Genomic DNA, 7,500 nt, shown 5'->3' with positions numbered 1-7,500 from the left:
TTTGTTGTTGTAATTATTGTTGATGTGATGAGGTGTAAGGAGGAGATGCTGTCTGTTTGCAAGTCGCTAACTTATTGGTTTTTGCTGCGCTGTTCTTCCCGTTATTTACGTTTCTTTCGTAAGGTATCCCCACAAGAACTCGGCAACAACGCAGAGACCAATCTGGAAGATGTTGTTAAGATGTCTCTCCTGTGTTTGCTTATGTTCCTGGCAAAACCAACATTGTTTGACCTCTTAACCGCCATTTTGTTTTTTCTTATAATGTTCCTAGGACGCTCGGAATAAGATTTAGTCTGAGTTTGACAATGCGAAGGTGCGGTTTCGATATATGTGTACGTGTTCCTATGTTGCTGCGTGATTTGTGTGCTGCTGGTTAGAAAATTGAGGAATAGAAAGGATTACAGATGATATTGTAGGTGTGGGGCGTTGCCAGGGAGAAAAAGATAGATACAGAGATGGAGTGGTGGAGAGAGTCTCAGGAATATCACATTTTTTTTGCTCAAGATAAATACACTTTTGTAGAAAATCTCAAAAAAATTCCTTGTATATATATTTTACCAAAAGTCAAGCTCTCATCGACATTTCTACGTTTCGCTGGGAATAGAATGTGATGGTGGAGTGGGCGGTGTTATCTGCCAGAGAATTTATTAAAAGATGTATGACTCTGACAGAAATGGTTAGAGTAAATGGCCCGATTCTATGCCTCTAGAGATTGGAAACAAGGAGAGAGGGTTAGTGCATATGGTGGTCAGGGCAATCCTGCATCTGCGATGTTCTTTCATTGGCCCTAGCAGGCGTTTCCTTTCTATCAGATATGCATCATTCATCGCGCCACATGCGACATTCTTACATATGTGTGACACCCAGGATTTTTTTCCTCATATCTTCCAGAATAATTAATCTTTTCATGAAATTTCCTACAAATACGCGTCAGTTGGTGTAGATTGCGAATATATCGGACTTTGATTTTAAAATGTATTTTTCTAAGGTGGAAAATGTACCTTCACAACTTCACACATATACATACATGTATCCCTATATATATATATATATATATATACATATGTGTGTGTGATACTAGATATATGAGACTATGGTTGATAACTGTATAGACTAAATTGCTTTGCATCTATGACTACATTTTTTTATGTTGCTAGAAATGAGAATGGCGAGGAGATAAATTGTGAATTGCCAAAATTAAAGGTTTTGAACGAATGAACAAAAATTAAACATCCCGGTTCACTCCGGTTTATCTAATCACTATATTTACGTAATGCAATATTTCATAAAGGAGAATACTGCTGCTATTCTTAACACTAAAATGGGCTGTTTTAGCGGTTGTGGTGTCGGCTGGTTTTCGAAAGTATATCTACTCCTAAATCAATTCTTTGGTTGAAATGTTGGGAAAGAACTCCATAATGGCCGAATTGAAAAAAATCTTTTTTATTTTTGTTACAATCATAATAAGGTGGTGTTTAAGAAAAAGGAGATTCACTTTCAGACAATTATAGCAGGCCTTATAATATATGCATTATTTTCCAAAACCCAAGGTGGCGAGATGGCAGAACGGTAGCCCGCCGAGCGAAATACTTTGCTGTAATTGTTCTGTCTTTACGTTCTGAGATCAACTTCCGCCGACGTCGACTTTGCCTTTCATCCTTTCAGTTTTGTCCGGATCCTATATAAATATAATATATATATATATATATATTTAAATTTACATAGCACAGAAACAATATTTATATGTCACCTGATGAAACACGACAAGATTTCACAATACAGGGAAGCAGTTACATAAGCAAATATCTGCGGACCTGGGAACTACGTGGCGTGGAAACAATTGTAGTGATTACAGATAAATGTTCTCGGTACTCTTTGTTGCTGACTCCAACTTATTCATATATATGAGTGCATATATATATATATATATTGTTAAATCGTCGTTCGACTCCATTCTTTCATTTATTTATAGTTAAAAAAACACACAAATTTCCACACGAAAGCACGTGATCTCTGCCATTGGCATGTAGCTTCAACCGTGTTTTCTGACGTGAATTTGCTACCCGGGTATCGGTTAACCGAATTATCCATACTAGGATAATTCATTCAACTACTTATATATATATATAGATAGATAGATAGATAGATAGACATCGTTTCGTCCAGTCATTAGACAGCAGCAATGGTGGGGCGCTGTCTTAATGAAATTTTATCGAATGTATCGACCCCAGTACTTCTGTTTTTAAACGTGTATACATACACACAAACATATAGACAGTAATACACACATTATATATATATATATCATATTTGTGTATATGTGTCAAGTATTTCTATGCTGTGTAGTGAGAATTTTAGACTCCAGTCTGTGTGCATTCCGGTGAGGTATAGAGTTCTGATCACAGATAGAAAAAACATATGTTAACAATACAGTATCAACAGTTCACAGCTAAAGTGGGACATTGGGTGCTCACTAAACGCACACATACAACTATGTATCTCTCTCTCACTCTCTCCCACTCACTCTGTCTCTGTTTCTCATTCGTCTTCTCGCACTCAGATGTTTTACCTTTGTCGCTCTATCTCTCTCTTACTCACTCGTTTCTTCTTTCCTCTTTCTTTTTCTCTCATATATATATGTGTATGTATGGATGTGTGCGAGCGTAAGTGTATGTGTGGATGTGTGCGAGCGTAAGTGTATGTGTGGATGTGTGCGAGCGTAAGTGTATGTGTGTAGGTTTGTGTACATGTATAATATATTAATTCTTATACACATATGTCTAGAGTTCAAATAAAAAGAAACAAGTTTACATTAAACTCAGAGGAGAATTCAATATATTTTGTAGAGTCCGTGTTTGTTATAGTTTAATATCGATAGCGTGGAGACTAATTTCGAAATTTTGGCTAGTTTGGCAATCGTAACACAATCACAGGAAGACTAAGAAGGTCAAACTTCGAAGTCACTATCCTCATTACCAATATATTATATACATATATATACATACATATATATACATACACCACACACATATATATATACATATATATAATATATATATATATATATATATATATATACATACATGTATATACATACATTATATATATTATACATGTTACATATATATATATATATATATATACAGTACACTAGTGTTTCTGCTTCGCGGATTTTTACCTATCGCAGGAGTTTTGGAACGTAACACCCGCGATAGTCGAGGGATTAGTGTATCAAGATTAACGTGCTTAAAGACAGACATGCAAAAAGAAAAAGAGAGAGAGAGAGATACAGGCAGACAGATAGACAGACAAACAGACACAGATACAGACAGACAGACAGAGTGAGAGTGAAAAGAAAGCGAAGAGACCGCGAAAGAGGGTAATTTAGCCAAAGTATGAAGTTGATAAATATATTCGTTTTTATCCCTTATCTGTTGCTTATCTAACGTTTTGCCATTTTCTTTTTTCTTTGCAGGTAAGAATACCATCATTATTGTTCTAAATATATAACGAAAAAAATCATTGTCTGCTACAGTGAAAATCAGAACACATTCGTTCTCTAGGATGTATGAATAAATCTCGGATCTCCTTTTCCGACAGGATATGGTAAGGCTGTTTGTGTTATGTCCTTCAAAATATTTATTGTAAGTAACAAAAGGATTTGTTTAGAAACATCTGTGTCATGGGTTTCTCCAAAGAATCAAGCGTCTTGGCCGGCCTCAGGGCCATTCGACATGTTGCTCGTCTAAACACATGGACACACGGATACACAAATGCGCACATGCGAACTCAAAGACACACGTGCTCATACACAAAATCATTCAGAGGAGCACACATTAACACATGCATAGGAGCACACAGAATCACACTTCGACACTTACGAACACACACACAGCAGCAAACAGAGACACACATCGAACCCATACAGACACAGACATAAAAACACACATACGAGAACAAATAGGTACACAAACAAAGACACAAGTACAACCACATACATACGAGCACATACAGATTTACACGGACACACACGCATGACTGCACACACACACACACCACACACACACACTTTAGTGTGTGATTGTGTGTGTGTGTGTGTGTGTGTGTCTGCTTGTGCGTGTTTCATTCTTCTGTATGAATGTATACTCTTTGTGGTTTATCTTGTTTAGCCATATGCTAATTTACCACGAAGGTTTGTCCGACAAAGGTTCTCCACTCCGAAATTCTAAAGAGTTGTGCGCGGCAGTACAACTGCAAACAAAAGACTATAGAACGTCCAATATTATTCCAAGAACCCACAGACACAAACACATGGCGATTACGTGGTGATTCACATTTCTCTAAAGAAGTAGGCCATCACTTCAATTGCTAAATGCTGTCACATACATATATGTCAAATATATATATATATATATATATATATACATATGTGTGTGTATGTATATATATATGTATGTATGTATATATATATATGTATGTATATATATATATGTATGTATATATATATGTATGTATATATATCATATGTATGTATGTATATTATATATATATGTATGTATATATACATGTATGTATGTATGTATATGTATATATATATGTATGTATATATACATGTATATTATATATATATATATAATATATATAATATATATATATATAACGGAATGTTAGCGCCAGGCAGTGTTTTGGCATAAGCAAAATTTGGGTTAGTTAAAATATGTTTGTGATACTAAAAGGCAAATTCACTGCAGTTACCCTGGACAAAATGTCTCCCTTATAGTAAGAAGGTATGAAAGCACCCGGCTTGTTCAGTGTCGCTCTCTATCAGGATCTCAGACGTCGATATCTCTATCTATCTATACGCACACACAAACACACGCGCATACAAGCATATGTAAAATAGAAATATGTTACAAAAAGAAAATAGAAACTATACACATTCATTAATCGGTGTGCATTCCAAGCAATGAATAGTTGCATTCAAAGCAATGATTAGTAATTTTCGAAACCGGTGTTCTTGAATCCTTTTATCAATTCACAACAATGACTTTTGTTACTTTTATTCCTACCTCAGTTCATCTAATTGTATATATCTTTCGTTACTTTGCATAAAAAGCCTTTACTTTTTTAATTTACAATTTGCATTTTCGTTTATTTTTCTAACTTTCCCCCTATATATATATATATATATATATATAGTTATATTTCGGAATGGTGATATTGCCAGTTTAGCCAATAAAAACACACGCACTATATATTTGGTGTTATTTTGCTTCAGTGATATTTATTTTTTACATTAATCTTAATCTTATTTCGGCCAGAGTTCTTTCGTCACACTCCTGTGACCGCATCAGTGGTCCTTTTGTTTCTTCTTTCGTATTTGTTTGTGTCTCTCCTTACTACCCGTCAGCAATTAAACGTATATATATATATATATATATATATATAATATATATATATATATATATATATAGATTTATATATGCGTGTGTGTGTGTGTGTGTGTAGAGAGAGAGAGGGTGATGTATATGTGCATATCTAATTAAGTGTTTGTGTAGCTTCCTATTGGTTGCAAAGATGGTGATTGGATTCAGTTTCTTCTCGTAGGGCGTGGGGAATTTCTTTCCAGACATAAGCCTAAGCAGAAAGAGACAGACAGAGTTAAAGACAGACTGGGAGAGGACATGATTAAGTATTATCTCCTTGACAGTAACATTGCATTGATTTGTCACGAAAGGGAATTTGAAGGAGGCGAATAAGGAGTTCCGGTGTAGAATGGTATTGGTTGTGTACAATGTGAACGATCGGTGGTCGGAGTTAAAGGTGAGAGACAGTTGGAAGCCGAGAGCAAATTTTTATATCAGTTTAGAAGTGACTTGAAGGTTTAGTGTTTGTGAGATGTGGGTCAATGGAGTTGGCGAGTGTGAGACTGTGGAGAGAGGTAAACGAGATGACAAAAGAGAACCCACACAACACAGATAAGACCGACGGGAATGTCAGTGCGGCGAAGAAAGACAGTAACAATTGTAAGAAGAGAGAGACGCGGAAATTGTTGACAATGGATTTGTAAATATGTAACAGCAAGGAGTGGACGACAATTGTAAAGAAACAATGACAATCGTAGAGGAAGGTGAGACAGAGAGAGAGAGAGAGGGGTGGTTGGAGAGAGAAACTGTAAACAAGGGAGGGGTTGTGAGGCGTAATCGTGGATATAAATATAACATTTGAACTATCACGACTCTTTACACTACACAACGTTGCTCAATGATTTGCGAATTGTTGCACGCAGATGCAACAATGCGTATACAGACAATGAGATAGTGTCTGTGTGTTGTGTGTGTGTGTGTGTGTGTGTGAGTAGGTACGGCTTTTGTTCGCGAGTTCAGCTCTGAGGCCTATTACCTTGATCGAGTGTTTTCTATTACAGCCCTGGGCCGATCTAAGGTTTGTGGGTAGATTTGGTAGACCTGAACGAAAATGGAAATAGACCGTTGTATATATGTGTATTTATGTGTGAGGTGGGTGTATGCTTGTATGTGAGTGCGTGTGTGAGTGTGTATTTGTTTGTTTTTTCACCATCACTTGACAACCGGTCTGTATGTGTGTGTGTGTGTGTGTGTGTGTGTGTGTGTGTGAGTAGGTAGAGCTTTAGTTCGCGAGTTCAGCCCCGACAACTATTACCTTGATCAACTGTTTTCTATTAAAGCCCTTGACCCATCAATGTTTTTTGGGTAGATCTGGTTGATCGAAAATGAAAATAGCCCGTTGTACATATGAATATGTATGTGTGTGTGTGTGTGGGGGTGATGTATGTGTATGTGAGTGCGTGTGTGTGACTGTGTGTCTGTGTTTGTTTCCCACCATCGCTTGACGACCGGTGTTGGTTATTTTACGTTCGCCTCTTTGGTGTGTGTGTGCGTGTTTGTGTAAATGCATACCACTAAAGCATCGTTTCATATATCCAGGCCGCACACATGGCGAAATAATCTCACCCATATGAGTACACATAAAATATCTCCGCAATTATGGGGGGAAGGGGATATTTAGCAAAAAGAAAACCACTATATTTAGCTATATTCGTTGACCGACCGAAAGCCTTTGACAGAGCCTCGATCCCTTATCTGGTGACCGCTGCAAAAGCCAGGAGTAGATAAATGGCTAAGCTCAACTTTGTACAAGATGCCGCTAGCAAAGTGAGAGTTAACAATGAGTAGAGCGAAGAGTTTAGTGTGTTTATGTGTTCATGAGGTTTCGGTTATGAATCTGCTCTTTTTTTCATCATAGTCCACTAGAGCATAACGAAGAAATTTAAAACTGGTATCTCATGGTGTTTCATTTATTCTGAAGATGTTTTTCTTTTAGCTGAAACGGTTGAAGAATTAGAATTAAATTTCCAAGTGAAATAAAATCTGGAACGAAAACGTTTAACCTTCACTTTCCTACTACGAAGCAGGAGAAACAGGGAGGACATTAATGCCGTAGGGTAGATGGTTGTGGAGG

General features: G+C 36.7%; 1 long non-coding RNA gene across 1 annotated transcript in view; it reads left to right on the top strand.

Moving 5' to 3' along the window:
• The first annotated feature begins 1,559 nt into the window (after nucleotides 1-1,559).
• The window catches only part of LOC118768350, a 15,133-nt gene continuing 9,192 nt past the window's right edge, over nucleotides 1,560-7,500 (top strand). Inside the window, exon 1 of the long non-coding RNA XR_005004174.1 lies at nucleotides 1,560-1,664. This is a non-coding gene — a long non-coding RNA (uncharacterized LOC118768350). The remainder of the gene's footprint in view (nucleotides 1,665-7,500) is intronic.

The sequence above is a fragment of the Octopus sinensis genome, linkage group LG28 (assembly GCF_006345805.1).
Source record: "Octopus sinensis linkage group LG28, ASM634580v1, whole genome shotgun sequence".
Taxonomy (NCBI): Eukaryota; Metazoa; Mollusca; class Cephalopoda; order Octopoda; family Octopodidae; genus Octopus; species Octopus sinensis.
The sequence above is the reverse complement of the archived record's forward strand: the minus strand, read 5'-3'. Positions and strand labels throughout refer to the sequence as shown.